The sequence below is a fragment of the Haemaphysalis longicornis genome, unplaced genomic scaffold (assembly GCF_048455015.1).
Source record: "Haemaphysalis longicornis isolate Haplotype H1 unplaced genomic scaffold, Haemaphysalis longicornis Haplotype H1 scaffold_2, whole genome shotgun sequence".
Taxonomy (NCBI): Eukaryota; Metazoa; Arthropoda; class Arachnida; order Ixodida; family Ixodidae; genus Haemaphysalis; species Haemaphysalis longicornis.
In genome coordinates this window covers 153,839,096-153,862,654 of record NW_027526295.1, presented here as the reverse complement: position 1 = coordinate 153,862,654, position 23,559 = coordinate 153,839,096, and the positions used below count along the sequence as shown (strand labels likewise).

Below are 23,559 nucleotides of genomic sequence, written 5' to 3'. Positions count from 1 at the left end.
ACAAACAACCGGGTTGCTTGTTTTGTTTCAGACGAAACGGCAGTTGGCACTAAAGTTTTGCCCAGGCAGAATTAGAACTGTCAAATACTCCTGCTCTGATCTTCGCCTCTTAGATTTAGACACGCAGGACTACCTTTGCACCGCCTCCTCTTCGCGATCGTGTGTTCACGGGTCTTTTTCTTTTTTGCTTGCAAGCCCCAATGGTGCTAGCACCCACATTTATTTGCGAGTTGGATTATGAAGCCTCCACTGATGACTTACGTTTGCCCACACACACTGACCAAAACAAGCTACAAGGGGCTTTGGTATCCAGTATTCTTACGCTGGAGCATGCTTCAAGGCATGTGATCACAAAAGCACTTAAGTTTACAGCAAATACAGGTTCTCAAATTGACTGAAAAACTGAAACATAACATTAAGACTTATAAATCTTTACCTAGTATGTGTGCTAGTTCTGCATCAATTGCTCAAAAAAAAAAAAAAACCCCGCAACACATGCTAATGAACTGATCATGAAAAAGTGACGTAGTGAATAGTAAATCTGTCTGCTGAAAACAATTTTTTAATAAAACTACAGATTTGAATATAGATTACATGTTGCAATGTATGGGCATATGAAACAGCAGAAACCAAGTCCCAAAGCTCGAAAATTCTTTATTAGATGCTTTATAACCTCAAATATGCATACAACATTTTACGTGCCCATCACGGTTTAGGCCAGGAACGTCTTGGCTCAAAACTTTCCACAATTTCTCAGTCAGCACCTGCAACACCAAAAGAAACAAATAAACGCTTCCTTTTACAACCACACCGCAAACGTCAAGTGAATCTAAATTCACAATTGATGGTGAATTTTGTCCCATATATGGCTACATTAATATGTACACAAAAGTTAGTTTAGCCTGCTTTTGAACTATTCTAACTGCTTATTCTGAATTTTTTTTCTACGTGACACCAGAGATCCTTTGCTGATGCAGTCTTGTGTCTAAAACCTGCTTTAGTCCCTTCACACCAAATGGTATTTTTGACTTTTTTGAGAATTTGTACACGGCCAAATAATGGCTTACACTAGTAGGATTAAAGTTCTGAGCTAAACTGCTTTGATCTCTGATCTCGTTAACAAACTGCACTGCCTTTCCCAATAGCTAAGTAGGTGCTTACAGTGTATCTGACAGAACAGCTGTCACGCAATGGCCATACAGGACAACTGGGTCGGTTTATCAGTAAGGAATTATATGAGGTGGCACTAGGCTGAGCCCAACTCATCGCATCACTGCTGCAAAAACAAAGTGGAAAAAGATTCTATTTCGGGGGGTTGTAGTTGCCGAGGCCGCTCTTGGGCTACGAAGCGTGACACAGTGCTAGGTTCGATTCACGTTAATCCTGACATTTGGGCATCTTAACTCGCACTGAAATCTCCACACACGAGCGTTTTCGATTCTTTTCTTTTTGCCTTCACTAAAAGGACAAGAAAAAAGTCCTTGGGCTCAGCTGCACAATGCTTTAGGAACTGCGGCTGCTGCTCAGGCACAAGTTGGAGCCATTACTTGACTAGGCACAAATCCTCAAGAGTTGAAAACTGATTTCAGCGCAAAGCGGCAAAACAGCACTTTATTAAAAACAAGAGAAGTGGGAAAGACCTTATAACAACACGCGTTAAAGAACGACCTCTTTGAATAAACACAGTGTCACTTTGTAAATCGTCAATGCCTGGATAGCATATCCTTCATGCACAAGTATACTTAGTTGCTCCTTTAGACCGACAACGATGGCCAGAAGAAGTCAGGCTGCTGCCTTGCACGCCTTGTACTTGCTGCGTCGCCTTAATATTACCATAAGTTAGGAGCCAAGTATCTTAAATACCCATCTGTTTGATGCTTTGAACGTGCCAAGTAGGTGTTGTCGTGCAGTAATCCTCATTGGACGACGAGAACGAATGTAAATTAAATGACTCGCGAGCGAAAAATGACGTTACCAAAGTTGATCAGTTCACGACTCTTGCACCGCTTTACCATTGAGCCAATGCTGTGGACTTGTTTGTAAACAACCTGTAATTTCTCTGCGCCACGTAACATCATTGATAGTGGTTGCGGACTGAAGTAGCGTAGAAAACCGGGCTAGTTGGTGCAGATTCATCTTCGCAGCGCACAAATAACGGGACAAAAAGGAGGATAACACTGGACAACCACTGAACCAAAACCGAATTTTTATTGAAGAGACAAATATAAAGCCATCGAAGCTATAAAACAAAGATAAAAACATGACACATGAACCCACTATAAGCAACTGTACAGACAAACGCTCTCAAGTACTGCTCTCTTCAAGATACGCCAATTCTGCATCTAAAAGTGCTAAAGACGAGCGCTAACACACGAGTCAGACATTTTTCGAATTTTATGTGCTTCCACTATACTTCCCTCACCTTTTGTTCATCGTGCGAGAACAGTACCGTTGTATCATGAAGGAAAAGCGTACAACCACAATCTTTGAAATGGGTGGGAAGACGGCCAGAAGGCACTCAGTGAACTGGCCAACATCAAAGCGACCACAATTGAAAGGAATGCAATAAACCACGTTTAATCTATAAGGAACAACCTGTTTCTCATGTTTCACACCACAGCTGTTTGCTCGGCCCTTATTACTAATATTCTTTTCGATGGCGGGACAGCTGCAGTTTAACTTAATTTTGGCTGAAAACACCACATTGATGTTATATCTGCTCCCCACTTCTTTCAAGCGGTGAGATACATCGTGCAGGTACGAGATTACAACTATCTTTTCCTTCACAACATCACAAGCAGGAGACAAGTTTTCTTCACCATATCCAACAACTGAAGACAGGCCGACCCAATGACTTCGTCACCGTAGCCAGCATTTTTGGGTCCAACTAACTGTTCACCAAAGCTAGACTCAATTGGGTGAAAACAAGACTGAAAACAAAACAAGATGGCTAACCTGAGGCAGTTGACAACAATCCCATATTACAATCCTAGAACGTGCTGATGAAGAGTTCAGTAAAGGCTTCTTCGATCGTGGGCTATAGAGCCAACATACATGATTCTGCTCGAATTTTAACAACAGGTCCAAAAACTGGATTGTTCTTTGGTTTAGCGCCTTGGACATAAAGGTCAGCCTAAATGCGTGCCGTTTGAATGCTTTTAAAATGTCCACCATTTTTCTTGTAGGGTCATAGTTTCCACAAAGTACTAGATAATCGTCAACATACCCGAAAGTTTTAATTGCCAAACCCTCCGAGTCACGTTCCCATACACGGTCAACATGAGCCAAGAAATGTCACTAACAAGGTGAGGAAGTTTAGACCGTCTACAGATTCCAGATCTCTGCACAAAGACACTGTCACACCATCCTAAAATAGTTGATGCTAAGTAAAAACGCAGAAGCTCCAAAAAGGATTCCACGGAAATCCCACAACTTTGCATAAACTTAACCTCGCCGTTGTAGACGGTGATACACTCTTTCACAGAGACCAAAACTTGTTCATGCGGAAGGGAGTAGAAAAGGTTTCCAGCGTCAATGCTGAAAGCAGAGCACCAGCCTGGATTACTGCGCGCACAGTAACCTCATTTGTGTGCTGTGAAGATGAAGAGGCTTGCGCAGCGTGCCCTATCCTGGTCCTCTTGCATTGCAACATCTGCTACCTCAAACACGGAGCTGCGCAGTGGACGCCAGGTCGGCACAGAAATTTTGGCACTCGATGGAGCCCTCTGGCCGACTATGCCACTTATGGTCGTCTCCCATCCCTGCGACCGCAGCACCTTCTGCGGCACTGACGTTGATGACTGGATAAGCACCTACGAGAGTGCGAGCGCTCATAACCGATGGGATGCAACCTTGAGGCTGGCCAACGTAATATTTTACCTCAAGGGCCTAGCCAGACTATTGTTGGTTTGAGACACACGAAGCAGACCTGACAAGCTGGGAAACCTGCAAATTGACATTACGTGAGCTGTTCGGAAAGCTTGTTGGCCACCAACTAGCCGCGAAGAAACTTTCTTCCAATGCCAAAACCTCGATGGAGTCATCCGTCGCCTATATTCAGGATGGTGTTGCTCTGTGTCACAAGATAGATGCCGACACTTCAGAAACTGGCAAAGTAGGCCATGTGCAGAAAGGAATTGCTGATGGCGCTTTCAACCTGCTTGTTTATAAGGACTGCACCACCACAGACGGCATCATTACAGAGTGCAGACCGTTTAAACATCTCGAAAAGGGCCTCGCAGCCTCTGGAAAATGTTTCTTTGGTTATCAACGTAACTAGTTGATGCATTTCTTTTTGTTATTCCCCCCACTGTAATGCCAACAGGCGCTGTGGGTACCAAATAAAGCAAGAAAGAAACAAGCGAAAGCTCACTGTATTGCCCCACAGTTCACTCGACTGCCTAACACGGGTCCCACATCCAATTACAAGTATACAACTCCACTGGAATGTGCCCTTCTTTGTTCGACGACTTAATGAAAATAGTACGCCGTGAGCTGGAGGCTACGGCTACGGCTGCCCTACTAGCCCCGACCCGTGAATGAACGTCACCTTCCATCTCCCTAATCCATGCGATATACAGCAAGAGCTCGCAAGCCACACCATTCCACGCATTTGCTCTGTAGCTCACCCGAAAAACGCTTTCACTGTTCCTCGTGTCTTAACTGGTCCCCACCAATATGCCCCACGCCATTTTCAGACACAAAATTCCGAAGAGTGGAGTACTCCTGAAAACAAGCCAATATGCTTCCACTGGGCATGTGGCCCGCTACAGCTTTTGACATTGCCACGCTAAGCCTTCGCCTCACCACAAGACTAATCAATGCAGCTCAAGGAGGTAATACTGCATCTGTGACCTGGACGACAGATCCTCTATTAACCAAGGAGTCTAAGCCCAATTTCCTAGACGTTACTGTTGATGGTGTTGCAGCCCAGGCTCTCACTGACACAAATGCTCACATCTCTGTAATGAGCTTAACCCTCCGCTGGCATCTCCGCAAAGTTCTGACGCCACCCATGCAAACATTTGTTCGAGTTGCCAATGAGAGCACACCTTCAATTGCCGGAATGCGTACCGCCTGAATATGGATTGCCGACCACGATAGTGTCGTTCTCTTTACCGTCCTTGAAAAATGCCCCATGACATTATCCTCGGCGTCGATTTTTTCTCGAACCGCTCTCATTCACTGTTCTGCGGGACTTCTCTCTTTTGAATTTCCTTCTGCCAAAAATGCTCAAAAGCACCGTTGTCGTTCCACAGATTATGTCCATTTGCTGTCAAATGCTGTAACATACATGCCCCTGTGATCAAGCCCACCTGTTTCTCACAGTTATTTCTCACCAGATTGTTCGACAAGCCGAGCGGAAGCTACTACGAGCACGTATCCTTGAGTGCCGCCAGAAGCTACGAGCTTTGGAGAAGCAAACCTTCTTTGCACGCCGGCAACTTGAGTATCTTATTCCTGAGGACTGCCCAGATGTGCAGCTGCACGCAAACTTCACCGCTAGCATGGGAGAAGGCCGTCATAGAACGTCGCAAGAGAGGAAACTGCAAGCACTCCGGCCGGACGTGCACAATGCACCCAAGAGGTCATCAACCTATCTCCGTACACACCGAACGAAGAGGAGGCTAAGGTTTTGTCCCGTGGTGTGAATTTTAACACGGAAGCACCCCCGGAGCCAGGAAAGGTGATTTGTGCGGTCGAACGCGCGGTCGGCCAGCTTCCCTCTGAAGTACGGCAAGAAGCGCGCACCCGTGCTATTGGTGTGCTCTCTGGTTTGCGAAGACATTGTGCAAGACTGCATTTATCGGTAGCGGAGAGGCAAGCCATCAGGAGCCTGCGGAATAACAGCAGTATCGCAATCCTTCCTGCTGACAAAGGCAATGCCACGGTCTTGCTAGATAGCAGTGACTACCACAAGAAGATGTTGGCCCTTCTCGAAGACCAGCAGACATACGCTCCTCTAGCCCGTGACCCAACTAGCAGGTTACAGTCCAAGCTTCAAGAACTGCTAACCAGGCTTTTCAAGCTAGTCCCTCCGCACCACAAGGGCCTCTACTTCTCGAGGCCGTCGACTTCTCGAGGTCACCGCTCTACCGACTATCGGGCTACCTTCACCAAGTGTTGAGCCCTCTAGCCGGTAAGACGCCCACGCACGTCGCAAACTCGTCCTCTTTTGTTTCGAAGCTGAAGGACGTAACTCTAACTGAAGACGACGTCATGGTTTCGTTCGACGTCAAGTCTCTTTTCACTAGTGTCCCAGTGGATCTGGCAGTAGCCACGTGCGAAGAAGCACTAAACGCGGACATTAGTCTTCCCGATCGCACTCCCTTTGACGTCCCCGAGCTCTGTGAGTTGCTTATGTTTTGTCTGAGCAACACCTATTTTTCTTACGGGGGAAGCCTCTATCAGCAGACCCATGGCACGGCAATGGGTGCATCAATATCAGTTACTACGGCCAATCTAGTTATGGAGGCTTTAGAGGGGAAGGTAGTGGCAACCTTCACACCGGCACCGAGGTTTTTTTGCCGCTATGTCGACGACTGTTTTTGCATTTTAAAAAAGCAAGATGTCCCATGTCTTCTGGACAGCCTCAACGCCCAGAATGTGCATATACAGTTCACTGTGGAGTTCGAGCAAGGCAACATGCTTCCCTTTTTTGGATGTTCTTGTTCGCCGCGATGCGGGCACTCTCTCCTTCTCAGTGTACAGGAAGTCCACACACACGGGTCGTTACCCCAGTTTTGAATCTTGCCACCCTCTCGGCCACAAGACATCCGTTGTGTCGTCCTTGATGAAGCACGCCGTACGCATCTGCTCAGATGACAGTGCACTGAAACGTGAATTAGGAACGATTCGCCGCGAACTAATCGCCAATGGCTATCCTAAGCGACTTATTTGCCGAACCAAGAATAAGGTACTACAGCCAAGAATGGCCAACAACAGGACATTACGAGCACGCGCAGCCATCCCCTACGTCCCAGGAATAAGCGAAGCATTGTCGCACGTCTTTTCAAAATACGACATGCGCATTGCCCATGTACCGACCAGCGAGCTCCGCGACGACTGAAAGAGCACCAACGTGATGTAAGAAATCATAATCACATGACAAATGCCATTGTAGAGCACTCGCACAAACATTCCCACAAGATTGACTGGGAGAACACCGCAATTTTAGCTAAGGAAAACAACACATCATCTCGGCGTCTGCTAGAGTCACTTTTTATCCAATCAACGCCAGCCACAATGAACCGGACGGATGGGACTTTGCCTCCCGTCTACGCACGCTCTCTACGTCATGTGCTGCCTATATAATTGACGACGACGGCTTGTCTTACGTAGTGAACAAGGGACTCGTATGTGGTTCCGAAACGTCAATATATTTTTATTCTTGGTCAGTGTTCGCTTTTCTTTTGCAAGTTATTATATGGTCTTCCCTATTACAGACGCGCTGCTTCTGTGAAACGTCACTCTGCCACACATCATCATTACTGTGGAAGAGAACCAAACCTGCCTTCCCTTTCAGTTTTTCAACTTCAGTTTCACACCTCAAGTCCTTCCCAAGGGGATTTCGCTTGCAATGCTGTGCCCTTTCTGCCATGAATGCTAGCACTCCTGCAGATTTACCTCCTGCAGTGCAGGCGTCCCATCAAGCACCATCAATCAAGGCAGTGGCTGCTTCAGACCTCCCACCGGATCATACCGCCGATCTCCCTCGTCTTCTGGATTCCTGCAAGGACATCTTTGACTTAGACAACCAACCACCAACCCAAACTTCTGCAGTCACCCATCATATCAACACCAACGATGCTTCACTAGTGTACAGGTGGCCCTATTGCGTATCACTTGCTGAACGACTCGTCATCCAAAAGGTAAAAAAAAAATGCTCAGTAAGGATACAGTCGAACCATCTTCCAGTCTGTGGGTGTCTCCAGTCGTGTTGGTCAGAGAAAAAGATGGGACGTAGTGCTTCTAGATGGATTATGGAAACTTTAATATTATGAAGGAAGGCCTTATACAGTGGGATCTCATTGATACAATTCTGCATAATACGTTTTTCTTTTCATTCCAAGCAAAAATCCCTTAGAAATAATGCATTTTCGTGCATTTGATACGATCACATTTTTGCTAAAAATTGGATGGCACGACAACGAAAGTGAACCTTGACCATTTTTAGAAACCTTACATTTATTCTTCGGTATACTAGCTCAAACCCCATGTCAACAACCCATGACCTGCATGGCAGCGCCGGTTCTGCGACAAAAACACTGCTGCCGGGCGTGGGCGCTCTGTTCAATGAGGATGATATGTGAGGCGAGGCACTGTGCCATCTAGTGAAACATATCATAATCACAGAGTTTCTCAGTTTGATCATAATCGAGGAAGAAGGTTCCAATGCTCTTGGCAGGCGGCGACTTCCCTCCCCAACTTCTCGCCATGCTCTGTGCTTCCCGCTCCGTTCTTTGTTCTCTTTCTGCGCTGTTCCTGTGTTTGGTGGTGTTGCTTATGAGGCTATTTTTGTTCTTGTTCTATTTGACTAGTCTTGTTCTCCTTAGGCTGCCTTGTTGCTGTGCGGGGTGTGCTGCCAGGCTTGTGGCAATGTCGAGGAAACGGAAGGCACTCAGTATTAAAGGAAAAGTGGAAATTGTACAGAAATTGGAAGAAAACCCGAAGAGGATATGCGTGGATTTGGCACACAAGCTCGGTTTGCCAGTGTCAACGCTCAACACTATTGCCGGTCAGCAAGAGGAACTTCAATAGAATCTGCAAGTTTCCGGCCCTGATGCGAAACAAGCACAAGGTGCGAAGCACGACCAAATGGAAGACATCCTGCTCACATGGTGGGAGGAAGTTGGAGCGGCAGGATGAACGCCGATAGGTCAGTACTACGCGAAAAAGTTGACAACACTGCGCTCTCCTTGGGCATTGAGGACTCCGAAGCGTCTGGTGGCTGGCTTCACCAATTCAAGGCACAACGTGAAGTGTCATACAGAACAGCATCCGCCCAAGTGAAAAATACCAGCAGCTTTTTTTTTCATTTTTACATTTCCGGAGAATTTTCTCCCAGACTTCGAAAAGAAAGTGCAGCACAAATTTACCAGCTACTCCACTGTTGCTCAATAAAATTGAGTTGCTGACGGAGAATGCAGATTTTTCTCCTTTTTTTAACAAACTCTTTGGATAATACGATTTTCACATAATGCTTTTTATTTCCCGGTTCCCCTGAAAAACGTATCAACGAGATTTCACTGTACATGATACATAGACAAGATGTGGCTGGCAACTTGTGAAGGGAGGTAACTTCGTGCAACCAAAGCCTGATTAGTCATGCTAATATCCTATATTTCAATATGGTCTAACACCAGCTACCCCACTTCGGCAGAGCCAGTGGGGAACATTTCAACACTACTGTCACTGTGTACTGCAGAACGAACATCCATCCCGCATTTAAAAACCCTGCATACGAAGCTGCATCGCGCAATGTTGTTCTATGGCCACTGAAAGTCCTCGCTGAATGTCAAGGAAGCGTCCTCACCGACGCGCTTTCGCGTCGTCTATCAGCGGATTCGTATGTATACAAGTGTTTACAGCAAGAACGGTAAATATATTACTACGCCCTTCAAGCACATGTCGGCAAAATGCAATTACTTCGCCGCGTTCGCAGGATTGAGCCGCACAGTAGAGAACACAGTCGTAGCATACTAGCAGGAATGAACGCATCGTACGGCTTCTTCCACGTTTCGTCACCCCGTGACTACAGTTTACCTCAACACCAATTTATAACGCACGCCCTTAAAGAGCTTACACTCTAAAAAGCGCTACAACCTTTCTAGTAACCTTGAGTGAATGTAAAAGCGTAGCCACCGCGCACATCACGTCGTAGCTAGCGACGACTTCAATGCGAACGCGGTCGTCGACGCGGCTACGTGAACGTACCGCTGACAGCCTCAAGGAAAGTGTATTTGGGGGCTCTAGAACAACGTATTTAAATTTAGCCCATGTTTGCGAATAACAAATGATTCCTTGAGTGCTTTAGTTACATTGTCATTCAGAATGTGCCTAGCCAGTTACGTCCAACATACGGAGAGCGCACGGCGTTTGCAGTACACGGACAGGTATATAATTACCCATCCCTCTTGATGCCAGCCCTTAAAAAATATCTTACCTTTCGTTTATGACGCAAAAAGATGCCGAGGAGAAAGCAGCAGGTTTCGTTATCTACAAGAAATCGATGCTGGCTTGCGCTTTGAAACTCGTACACAACAGGCAAGTGGCTTCGGCTTGACGTGGCTTGACCAGTGTTGCTTTTGCCTTGCGCAAAATTAAATCAACTAAAATCCTCTGTTACACAACTTTTATACTCTGCTACCTCCACAAATAACAGATCACGAGCGGCTGTATTTAGCCGGTCGTGTGACAGAGTTTTTTAGTTGAATTAAGTATATTATCTCTATGGAATTAAGTTTGCACAAGGCAAAAGCAGCACTGGTCAAGCCACGTCAAGCCGAAGCCACTTGCCTATTGTGTACGAGTTTCAAAGCGCAAGCCAGCATCGATTTCTTGTAGATAACGAAACCTGCTGCTTTCTCCTCGGCATCTTTTTGCGTCATAAACGAAAGGTAAGATATTTTTTAAGGGCTGGTGTCAAGAGGGACGGGTAATTATATACCTGTCCGTGTACTGCAAACGCCGTGCGCTCTCCGTATGTTGGACATAACTGGCTAGGCACATTCTGAATGACAATGTAACTAAAGCACTCAAGGGATCATTTGTTATTCGCAAACATGGGCTAAATTTAAATACGTTGTTCTAGAGCCCCCAAATACACTTTCCTTGAGGCTGTCAGTGGTACGTTCACGTAGCCGCGTCGACGACCGCGTTTGCATTGAAGTCGGCGCTAGCTACGACGTGATGTGCGCGGTGGCTACGCTTTTACATTTACTCAAGGTTACCAGAAAGGTTGTAGCACTTTTTAGAGTGTAAGCTCTTTAAGGGCGTGCGTTATAAATGGTGTTGAGGTAAACTGTAGTCACGGGGTGACGAAACGTGGAAGAAGCCGTACGATGCGTTCATTCCTGCTACTATGCTACGACTGTGTTCTCTACTGTGCGGCTCAATCCTGCGAACGCGGCGAAGTAATCGCATTTTGCAGACATGTGCTTGAAGGGCGTAGTAATATATTTACCGTTCTTGCTGTAAACGCTTGTATACATACGAATCCGCTGATAGACGACGCCAAAGCGCGTCGGTGAGGACGCTTATTCCTTGACATTCAGCGAGGACATTCAGTGGCCATAGAACAACTTTGCGCGATGCAGCTTCGTATGCAGGGTTTTTAAATGCGGGATGGATGTTCGTTCTGCAGTACACAGTGACAGTAGTGTTGAAATGTTCCCCACTGGCTCTGCCGAAGTGGGGTAGCTGGTGTTAGACCATATTGAAATATAGGAGGAATTAGCATGACTAATCAGGCTTTGGTTGCACGAAGTTGCCTCCCTTCACAAGTTGCCAGCCACGTCTCGTCTATGTATCATGTACAGTGAAATCTCGTTGATACGTTTTTCAGGGGAACCGGGAAATAAAAAGCATTATGTGAAAATCGTATTATCCAAAGAGTTTGTTAAAAAAAGGAGAAAAATCTGCATTCTCCGTCAGCAACTCAGTTTTATTGAGCAACAGTGGAGTAGCTGGTAAATTTGTGCTGCACTTTCTTTTCGAAGTCTGGGAGAAAATTCTCCGGAAATGTAAAAATAAAAAAAAACTGCTGGTATTTTTCACTTGGGCGGATGCTGTTCTGTATGACACTTCACGTTGTGCCTTGAATTGGTGAAGCCAGCCACCAGACGCTTTGGAGTCCTCAATGCCCAAGGAGAGCGCAGTGTTGTCAACTTTTTCGCGTAGTACTGACCTATCGGCGTTCATCCTGCCGCTCCAACTTCCTCCCACCATGTGAGCAGGATGTCTTCCATTTGGTCGTGCTTCGCACCTTGTGCTTGTTTCGCATCAGGGCCGGAAACTTGCAGATTCTTTTGAAGTTCCTCTTGCTGACCGGCAATAGTGTTGAGCGTTGACACTGGCAAACCGAGCTTGTGTGCCAAGTCCACGCATATCCTCTTCGGGTTTTCTTCCAATTTCTGTACAATTTCCACTTTTTCTTTTTATATTGAGTGCCTTCCGTTTCCTCGACATTGCCACAAGCCTGGCAGCACACCCCGCACAGCAACAAGGCAGCCTAAGGAGAACAAGACTAGTCAAATAGAACAAGAACAAAAATAGCCTCATAAGCAACACCACCAAACACAGGAACAGCGCAGAAAGAGAACAAAGAACGAAGCGGGAAGCACAGAGCATGGCGAGAAGTTGGGGAGGGAAGTCGCCGCCTGCCAAGAGCATTGGAACCTTCTTCCTCGATTATGATCAAACTGAGAAACTCTGTGATTATGATATGTTTCACTAGATGGCACAGTGCCTCGCCTCACATATCATCCTCATTGAACAGAGCGCCCACGCCCGGCAGCAGTGTTTTTGTCGCAGAACCGGCGCTGCCATGCAGGTCATGGGTTGTTGACATGGGGTTTGAGCTAGTATACCGAAGAATAAATGTAAGGTTTCTAAAAATGGTCAAGGTTCACTTTCGTTGTCGTGCCATCCAATTTTTAGCAAAAATGTGATCGTATCAAATGCACGAAAATGCATTATTTCTAAGGGATTTTTGCTTAGAATGAAAAGAAAAACGTATTATGCAGAATTGTATCAATGAGATCCCACTGTATAAGGCCTTCCTTCATAATATTAAAGTTTCCATAATCCATCTAGAAGCACTACGTCCCATCTTTTTCTCTGACCAACACGACTGGAGACACCCACAGACTGGAAGATGGTTCGACTGTATCCTTACTGAGCATTTTTTTTTACCTTTTGGATGACGAGTCGTTCAGCAAGTGATACGCAATAGGGCCACCTGTACACTAGTGAAGCATCGTTGGTGTTGATATGATGGGTGACTGCAGAAGTTTGGGTTGGTGGTTGGTTGTCTAAGTCAAAGATGTCCTTGCAGGAATCCAGAAGACGAGGGAGATCGGCGGTATGATCCGGTGGGAGGTCTGAAGCAGCCACTGCCTTGATTGATGGTGCTTGATGGGACGCCTGCACTGCAGGAGGTAAATCTGCAGGAGTGCTAGCATTCATGGCAGAAAGGGCACAGCATTGCAAGCGAAATCCCCTTGGGAAGGACTTGAGGTGTGAAACTGAAGTTGAAAAACTGAAAGGGAAGGCAGGTTTGGTTCTCTTCCACAGTAATGATGATGTGTGGCAGAGTGACGTTTCACAGAAGCAGCGCGTCTGTAATAGGGAAGACCATATAATAACTTGCAAAAGAAAAGCGAACACTGACCAAGAATAAAAATATATTGACGTTTCGGAACCACATACGAGTCCCTTGTTCACTACGTAAGACAAGCCGTCGTCGTCAATTATATAGGCAGCACATGACGTAGAGAGCGTGCGTAGACGGGAGGCAAAGTCCCATCCGTCCGGTTCATTGTGGCTGGCGTTGATTGGATAAAAAGTGACTCTAGCAGACGCCGAGATGATGTGTTGTTTTCCTTAGCTAAAATTGCGGTGTTCTCCCAGTCAATCTTGTGGGAATGTTTGTGCGAGTGCTCTACAATGGCATTTGTCATGTGATTATGATTTCTTACATCACGTTGGTGCTCTTTCAGTCGTCGCGGAGCTCGCTGGTCGGTACATGGGCAATGCGCATGTCGTATTTTGAAAAGACGTGCGACAATGCTTCGCTTATTCCTGGGACGTAGGGGATGGCTGCGCGTGCTCGTAATGTCCTGTTGTTGGCCATTCTTGGCTGTAGTACCTTATTCTTGGTTCGGCAAATAAGTCGCTTAGGATAGCCATTGGCGATTAGTTCGCGGCGAATCGTTCCTAATTCACGTTTCAGTGCACTGTCATCTGAGCAGATGCGTACGGCGTGCTTCATCAAGGACGACACAACGGATGTCTTGTGGCCGAGAGGGTGGCAAGATTCAAAACTGGGGTAACGACCCGTGTGTGTGGACTTCCTGTACACTGAGAAGGAGAGAGTGCCCGCATCGCGGCGAACAAGAACATCCAAAAAAGGGAAGCATGTTGCCTTGCTCGAACTCCACAGTGAACTGTATATGCACATTCTGGGCGTTGAGGCTGTCCAGAAGACATGGGACATCTTGCTTTTTTAAAATGCAAAAACAGTCGTCGACATAGCGGCAAAAAAACCTCGGTGCCGGTGTGAAGGTTGCCACTACCTTCCCCTCTAAAGCCTCCATAACTAGATTGGCCGTAGTAACTGATATTGATGCACCCATTGCCGTGCCATGGGTCTGCTGATAGAGGCTTCCCCCGTAAGAAAAATAGGTGTTGCTCAGACAAAACATAAGCAACTCACAGAGCTCGGGGACGTCAAAGGGAGTGCGATCGGGAAGACTAATGTCCGCGTTTAGTGCTTCTTCGCACGTGGCTACTGCCAGATCCACTGGGACACTAGTGAAAAGAGACTTGACGTCGAACGAAACCATGACGTCGTCTTCAGTTAGAGTTACGTCCTTCAGCTTCGAAACAAAAGAGGACGAGTTTGCGACGTGCGTGGGCGTCTTACCGGCTAGAGGGCTCAACACTTGGTGAAGGTAGCCCGATAGTCGGTAGAGCGGTGACCTCGAGAAGTCGACGGCCTCGAGAAGTAGAGGCCCTTGTGGTGCGGAGGGACTAGCTTGAAAAGCCTGGTTAGCAGTTCTTGAAGCTTGGACTGTAACCTGCTAGTTGGGTCACGGGCTAGAGGAGCGTATGTCTGCTGGTCTTCGAGAAGGGCCAACATCTTCTTGTGGTAGTCACTGCTATCTAGCAAGACCGTGGCATTGCCTTTGTCAGCAGGAAGGATTGCGATACTGCTGTTATTCCGCAGGCTCCTGATGGCTTGCCTCTCCGCTACCGATAAATGCAGTCTTGCACAATGTCTTCGCAAACCAGAGAGCACACCAATAGCACGGGTGCGCGCTTCTTGCCGTACTTCAGAGGGAAGCTGGCCGACCGCGCGTTCGACCGCACAAATCACCTTTCCTGGCTCCGGGGGTGCTTCCGTGTTAAAATTCACACCACGGGACAAAACCTTAGCCTCCTCTTCGTTCGGTGTGTACGGAGATAGGTTGATGACCTCTTGGGTGCATTGTGCACGTCCGGCCGGAGTGCTTGCAGTTTCCTCTCTTGCGACGTTCTATGACGGCCTTCTCCCATGCTAGCGGTGAAGTTTGCGTGCAGCTGCACATCTGGGCAGTCCTCAGGAATAAGATACTCAAGTTGCCGGCGTGCAAAGAAGGTTTGCTTCTCCAAAGCTCGTAGCTTCTGGCGGCACTCAAGGATACGTGCTCGTAGTAGCTTCCGCTCGGCTTGTCGAACAATCTGGTGAGAAATAACTGTGAGAAACAGGTGGGCTTGATCACAGGGGCATGTATGTTACAGCATTTGACAGCAAATGGACATAATCTGTGGAACGACAACGGTGCTTTTGAGCATTTTTGGCAGAAGGAAATTCAAAAGAGAGAAGTCCCGCAGAACAGTGAATGAGAGCGGTTCGAGAAAAAATCGACGCCGAGGATAATGTCATGGGGCATTTTTCAAGGACGGTAAAGAGAACGACACTATCGTGGTCGGCAATCCATATTCAGGCGGTACGCATTCCGGCAATTGAAGGTGTGCTCTCATTGGCAACTCGAACAAATGTTTGCATGGGTGGCGTCAGAACTTTGCGGAGATGCCAGCGGAGGGTTAAGCTCATTACAGAGATGTGAGCATTTGTGTCAGTGAGAGCCTGGGCTGCAACACCATCAACAGTAACGTCTAGGAAATTGGGCTTAGACTCCTTGGTTAATAGAGGATCTGTCGTCCAGGTCACAGATGCAGTATTACCTCCTTGAGCTGCATTGATTAGTCGTCTGATGAGGCGAAGGCTTAGCCTGGCAATGTTGAAAGCTGTAGCGGGCCACATGCCCACCATGACAGCAGTGGAAGCATATTGGCTTGTTTTCAGGAGTACTCCACTCTTCGGAATTTTGTGTCTGAAAATGGCGTGGGGCATATTAGTGGGGACCAGTTAAGACACGAGGAACAGTGAAAGCGTTTTTCGGGTGAGCTACAGAGCAAATGCGTGGAATGGTGTGGCTTGCGAGCTCTTGCTGTATATCGCATGGATGAGGGAGATGGAAGGTGACGTTCATTCACGGGTCGGGGCTAGTAGGGCAGCCGTAGCCGTAGTCTCCAGCTCACGGCGTACTATTTTCATTAAGTCGTCGAACAAAGAAGGGCACATTCCAGTGGAGTGGTATACTCGTAATAGGATGTGGGAGCCGTGTTAGGCAGTCGAGTGAACTGTGGGGCAATACAGTGAGCTTTCGCTTGTTTCTTTCTTTCTTTATTTGGTACCCACAGCGCCTTTTGGCATTACAGTGGGGGGGAATGACAAAAAGAAATGTATCAACTAGTTACGTTGATAACCAAAGAAACATTTTCCAGAGGCTGCGAGGCCCTTTTCGAGATGTTTAAACGGTCTGCACTCTGTAATGATGCCGTCTGTGGTGGTGCAGTGCTTATAAACAAGCAGGTTGAAAGCGCCATCAGCAATTCCTTTCTGCACATGTCCTACTTTGCCAGTTTCTGACGTGTCGGCATCTATCTTGTGACACAGAGCAACACCATCCTGAATATAGGCGACGGATGACTCCATCGAGGTTTTGGCATTGGAAGAAAGTTTCTTCGCGGCTAGTTGGTGGCCAACAAGCTTTCCGAACAGCTCACGTAATGTCAATTTGCAGGTTTCCCAGCTTGTCAGGTCTGCTTCGTGTGTCTCAAACCAACAATAGTCTGGCTAGGCCCTTGAGGTAAAATATTACGTTGCCCAGCCTCAAGGTTGCATCCCATCGGTTATGAGCGCTCGCACTCTCGTAGGTGCTTATCCAGTCATCAACGTCAGTGCCGCAGAAGGTGCTGTGGTCGCAGGGATGGGAGACGACCATAAGTGGCATAGTCGGCCAGAGGGCTCCATCGAGTGCCAAAATTTCTGTGCCGACCTGGCGTCCACTGCGCAGCTCCGTGTTTGAGGTAGCAGATGTTGCAATGCAAGAGGACCAGGATAGGGCACGCTGCGCAAGCCTCTTCATCTTCACAGCACACAAATGAGGTTACTGTGCGCGCAGTAATCCAGGCTGGTGCTCTGCTTTCAGTATTGACGCTGGAAACCTTTTCTACTCCCTTCCGCATGAACAAGTTTTGGTCTCTGTGAAAGAGTGTATCACCGTCTACAACGGCGAGGTTAAGTTTATGCAAAGTTGTGGGATTTCCGTGGAATCCTTTTTGGAGCTTCTGCGTTTTTACTTAGCATCAACTATTTTAGGATGGTGTGACAGTGTCTTTGTGCAGAGATCTGGAATCTGTAGACGGTCTAAACTTCCTCACCTTGTTAGTGACATTTCTTGGCTCATGTTGACCGTGTATGGGAACGTGACTCGGAGGGTTTGGCAATTAAAACTTTTGGGTATGTTGACGATTATCTAGTACTTTGTGGAAACTATGACCCTACAAGAAAAATGGTGGACATTTTAAAAGCATTCAAACGGCACGCATTTAGGCTGACCTTTATGTCCAAGGCGCTAAACCAAAGAACAATCCAGTTTTTGGACCTGTTGTTAAAATTCGAGCAGAATCATGTATGTTGGCTCTATAGCCCACGATCGAAGAAGCCTTTACTGAACTCTTCATCAGCACGTTCTAGGATTGTAATATGGGATTGTTGTCAACTGCCTCAGGTTAGCCATCTTGTTTTGTTTTCAGTCTTGTTTTCACCCAATTGAGTCTAGCTTTGGTGAACAGTTAGTTGGACCCAAAAATGCTGGCTACGGTGACGAAGTCATTGGGTCGGCCTGTCTTCAGTTGTTGGATATGGTGAAGAAAACTTGTCTCCTGCTTGTGATGTTGTGAAGGAAAAGATAGTTGTAATCTCGTACCTGCACGATGTATCTCACCGCTTGAAAGAAGTGGGGAGCAGATATAACATCAATGTGGTGTTTTCAGCCAAAATTAAGTTAAACTGCAGCTGTCCCGCCATCGAAAAGAATATTAGTAATAAGGGCCGAGCAAACAGCTGTGGTGTGAAACATGAGAAACAGGTTGTTCCTTATAGATTAAACGTGGTTTATTGCATTCCTTTCAATTGTGGTCGCTTTGATGTTGGCCAGTTCACTGAGTGCCTTCTGGCCGTCTTCCCACCCATTTCAAAGATTGTGGTTGTACGCTTTTCCTTCATGATACAACGGTACTGTTCTCGCACGATGAACAAAAGGTGAGGGAAGTATAGTGGAAGCACATAAAATTCGAAAAATGTCTGACTCGTGTGTTAGCGCTCGTCTTTAGCACTTTTAGATGCAGAATTGGCGTATCTTGAAGAGAGCAGTACTTGAGAGCGTTTGTCTGTACAGTTGCTTATAGTGGGTTCATGTGTCATGTTTTTATCTTTGTTTTATAGCTTCGATGGCTTTATATTTGTCTCTTCAATAAAAATTCGGTTTTGGTTCAGTGGTTGTCCAGTGTTATCCTCCTTTTTGTCCCGTTATTTGTGCGCTGCGAAGATGAATCTGCACCAACTAGCCCGGTTTTCTACGCTACTTCAGTCCGCAACCACTATCAATGATGTTACGTGGCGCAGAGAAATTACAGGTTGTTTACAAACAAGTCCACAGCATTGGCTCAATGGTAAAGCGGTGCAAGAGTCGTGAACTGATCAACTTTGGTAACGTCATTTTTCGCTCGCGAGTCATTTAATTTACATTCGTTCTCGTCGTCCAATGAGGATTACTGCACGACAACACCTACTTGGCACGTTCAAAGCATCAAACAGATGGGTATTTAAGATACTTGGCTCCTAACTTATGGTAATATTAAGGCGACGCAGCAAGTACAAGGCGTGCAAGGCAGCAGCCTGACTTCTTCTGGCCATCGTTGTCGGTCTAAAGGAGCAACTAAGTATACTTGTGCATGAAGGATATGCTATCCAGGCATTGACGATTTACAAAGTGACACTGTGTTTATTCAAAGAGGTCGTTCTTTAACGCGTGTTGTTATAAGGTCTTTCCCACTTCTCTTGTTTTTAATAAAGTGCTGTTTTGCCGCTTTGCGCTGAAATCAGTTTTCAACTCTTGAGGATTTGTGCCTAGTCAAGTAATGGCTCCAACTTGTGCCTGAGCAGCAGCCGCAGTTCCTAAAGCATTGTGCAGCTGAGCCCAAGGACTTTTTTCTTGTCCTTTTAGTGAAGGCAAAAAGAAAAGAATCGAAAACGCTCGTGTGTGGAGATTTCAGTGCGAGTTAAGATGCCCAAATGTCAGGATTAACGTGAATCGAACCTAGCACTGTGTCACGCTTCGTAGCCCAAGAGCGGCCTCGGCAACTACAACCCCCCGAAATAGAATCTTTTTCCACTTTGTTTTTGCAGCAGTGATGCGATGAGTTGGGCTCAGCCTAGTGCCACCTCATATAATTCCTTACTGATAAACCGACCCAGTTGTCCTGTATGGCCATTGCGTGACAGCTGTTCTGTCAGATACACTGTAAGCACCTACTTAGCTATTGGGAAAGGCAGTGCAGTTTGTTAACGAGATCAGAGATCAAAGCAGTCTAGCTCAGAACTTTAATCCTACTAGTGTAAGCCATTATTTGGCCGTGTACAAATTCTCAAAAAAGTCAAAAATACCATTTGGTGTGAAGGGACTAAAGCAGGTTTTAGACACAAGACTGCATCAGCAAAGGATCTCTGGTGTCACGTAGAAAAAAAATTCAGAATAAGCAGTTAGAATAGTTCAAAAGCAGGCTAAACTAACTTTTGTGTACATATTAATGTAGCCATATATGGGACAAAATTCACCATCAATTGTGAATTTAGATTCACTTGACGTTTGCGGTGTGGTTGTAAAAGGAAGCGTTTATTTGTTTCTTTTGGTGTTGCAGGTGCTGACTGAGAAATTGTGGAAAGTTTTGAGCCAAGACGTTCCTGGCCTAAACCGTGATGGGCACGTAAAATGTTGTATGCATATTTGAGGTTATAAAGCATCTAATAAAGAATTTTCGAGCTTTGGGACTTGGTTTCTGCTGTTTCATATGCCCATACATTGCAACATGTAATCTATATTCAAATCTGTAGTTTTATTAAAAAATTGTTTTCAGCAGACAGATTTACTATTCACTACGTCACTTTTTCATGATCAGTTCATTAGCATGTGTTGCGGGTTTTTTTTTTTTTTTTTGAGCAATTGATGCAGAACTAGCACACATACTAGGTAAAGATTTATAAGTCTTAATGTTATGTTTCAGTTTTTCAGTCAATTTGAGAACCTGTATTTGCTGTAAACTTAAGTGCTTTTGTGATCACATGCCTTGAAGCATGCTCCAGCGTAAGAATACTGGATACCAAAGCCCCTTGTAGCTTGTTTTGGTCAGTGTGTGTGGGCAAACGTAAGTCATCAGTGGAGGCTTCATAATCCAACTCGCAAATAAATGTGGGTGCTAGCACCATTGGGGCTTGCAAGCAAAAAATAAAAAGACCCGTGAACACACGATCGCGAAGAGAAGGCGGTGCAAAGGTAGTCCTGCGTGTCTAAATCTAAGAGGCGAAGATCAGAGCAGGAGTATTTGACAGTTCTAATTCTGCCTGGGCAAAACTTTAGTGCCAACTGCCGTTTCGTCTGGGCGGAGCGCTAGATACGATAAAGAAAAAAACAAAACAAGCAACCCGGTTGTTTGTGCGATCGCATAAAAAGCAGCAGGGCACAAAGTGAAACCATCGTGACAAGGTTGAAAGCAATCGTCAGAAAATCTGAGTACCAACATGTTCAAGGTGGGCTACAAGTGATTATACTTATCGCCTATTCCCAGCGTGACTTAGGCCCAACTTTATGGGGCATTAGGCTAAATTTCTATTTGTCACACTCCAGGAATTCATTCATAATAAAGGTTGACTTTCACAGCGGCGGCCGATCACAGGGTGAACTGTGGATGCACGCTTGCGTAGCAACCGTTCACGCGACAATTTTCGAACGCTACACTGCGATTGCAAAACAGCACGGATGACAAAGTATTTAGGTAATATTACCTAGAACACTGTTGCAGCGTAAAACTTAATCAAACGACCCGGTTGAAGCACTTCGAAATGCACAGCGGTGGGTATCACAAGGGGACGCGAAATCCAACACAGGCACAGTTGAAGCACTTTCAACTTCGTTAAAATATCCAGATCTATCAGTGTGGTTTAATCACAGCGCAGCCGTCCCATAAGGCGAAATCCAATGCGCAATTGAAACACTTGCCGGTTGGCGCAAGCGAAAACGGTGCACGCTTCGGTATTCACTGCCGGCCGGCCGCTGGGCCCAGAGCGGGGAGTGTGTGCGCCGGCAGAACAGCCCCGCAACTCTTCGCCTTTCCCTCTCGCACTCCTCCTTTTCTCCCTTTCGTGGGTGATGCATCGCCGAAACCGGAATACGCCCGCCTGTGGCCTGGTCTTCAAATACTGAGTCATCGATTTCCTTTGGCAGCGCAGTTTAATAACAGCGGGCTTCCCATGCCTGCAGAGTACCGTGCCGGCTCTTGGACCCAGATAGAGAGGGAGTGGAAAGGAGGAGCGCATATATTACGGCCCCGAATGGGACCCGCTATATTTTTTTCATAAATTAAGAGTCGTTAAGCAATGGCGCGGCGCTCAAAGAGAACGCGCTCTCCAGACCGGCGCCATCCATATAGCAACAGGGCCTGCAGGGCCCATGCGTTGCTGTCTTTGGGCGATTGGCTAGACGGGCCTGCTGGTGATGACACTCCTCTCTGCGGCGGATTGCGCAGAAGAGTGGAATTCCGGTTCGTGATGGGGCTCTTACTAATGATCAATTTTTCATGCCTTACCTTACGTAGGAGGTGGCGTGGGAACAGGTCGGCTAGAAAGCGCGTCTGCAGGAAAACTGGAGGGGGAAAGTTTCATCACTTTGTTTTGTATATGGCACGTCTAAGCGTTTATTAGTTCTGCGTATAAGGTGTATTAGTTCATTGCCTGGGCTCAGTGTATATTAGTTTTTGTAGTTCACCACCCATACTAAGCTTATATTAGTTTTCTCTCCAAGTTTGCCGCATCAGCGAGGAGTAAAAGCAGGTGAATAGCTTCTCCATCTTATTTTTCTGATGGCGCTTGCTCCGTTTCATTTACTTTTGTATACCTCATTCTTTATGGCAGCCGGAGAGACCGCCGCCGCTTGGGAAAGCCCTGCATTCGACGGTTGCGCAGTGCGGTCGAGAACAGCGAAATTGCGAAATATACAAGTAAAAGCTCCCGCGGACTCCCTTCTTTCTCTCTAGCTCCGCTCAGATATCTTTGATGAAGTTTTTCATTGCGCAACGCTGTGAGTGCATTAAGGCTGAAAGACGGCTGAGTCTCCATCCTTCAGCGAGCGCTCTCATTATGCCACCGGGATTACATCGACTTACGTGTCAATTTGTCAAAGGTGTCGGGAGCTTTGGACCTGCTCCCTTACTCGCCCGTTCTCTCTCTCTCTCTCTCTCTCTCTCTCTCTCTCTCTCTCTCTCTCTCTCTCTCTCTCTCTCTCTCTCTCTCTCTCTCTCTCTCTCTCTCTCTCTCTCTCTCTCTCTCTCTCTCTCCATCTATCTATCTATCTCTCTCTCTCTCTCTCTCTCTCTCTCTCCATCTATCTATCTATCTCTCTCTCTCTCTCTCTCTCTGTCTCTCTCTCCTCCTACGTCACTCTCTGTCCATCTATCTTTCTCTCTCGCAAGATCTCTCTCGATGTCTACGCTCAATTTTTCCAGTGCTTTACATTTTATCCTGGCGTAAACGAAATTTCGCAATGTCCAATTACCTTTCCATAAGTGCATACACTTTAATGCATACTTTGATATAAAACGCGTGAACTGTAACGGTACACTGGCAACTTACTGCGTTGCTTGTTACAACATCATCTGAACAAAAGTTATGGCAGCAATAACTGGCACCAGACGTGCGTTAGGCGTGTCAGCTTGACCGTTAACACGCTCCGCCTGTAAAAAAAAAAAAAAAAAAAATTGCAAATGAATGCAGGCGCAAAGCCCCAACTGAGGTACGCAATGGCCGTTGATTTTCAATTAACTGAATGACTTTAATCATCATTAACCAGCTACTTAGGTCCACTGCAGGAAGAAGGCCTCTCCCATTCGCACACAAAAAATCACGACCAACGAGACACTAAAAGCTCTGCTGTACAACATTTAACGGGCATAACAGAACGCACCCCCCGTTAGGTTTTGCGATGCCCTTGTTAGGGTAGGCTGAGTGTTGAGGGGTGAGGCCAAGTTTAGCCGGGTTTTACAAGGCCGTTCCAATCGGTCTCCCACACTGAAAGTGGATCCCAGGGTGGAAGAGGCTAGGCCGACCCCCAGCTCCACTGTTTCTCCAACCGTGCACCACTAGTGTGCGAAAGCCGCGGCCTCACTCTTGAAGTT

The 23,559-nt window shown here is 46.5% G+C and overlaps 2 long non-coding RNA genes across 2 annotated transcripts; one reads left to right on the top strand and one right to left on the bottom strand.

The window, feature by feature from the left end:
- Positions 1-210: 210 nt before the first annotated feature.
- Positions 211-10,298, bottom strand: LOC144167457 (uncharacterized). Its single transcript, XR_013322003.1, has 3 exons — positions 10,166-10,298; positions 7,627-7,729; positions 211-764 (listed from the first exon to the last, which is right to left on the bottom strand). It is a non-coding gene; the product is annotated as an uncharacterized LOC144167457 (long non-coding RNA).
- A 188-nt stretch (positions 10,299-10,486) lies between these two features.
- On the top strand, positions 10,487-20,302 carry LOC144169353 (uncharacterized). Its single transcript, XR_013322430.1, has 3 exons — positions 10,487-10,619; positions 13,058-13,160; positions 20,035-20,302. It is a non-coding gene; the product is annotated as an uncharacterized LOC144169353 (long non-coding RNA).
- Positions 20,303-23,559: the final 3,257 nt, after the last annotated feature.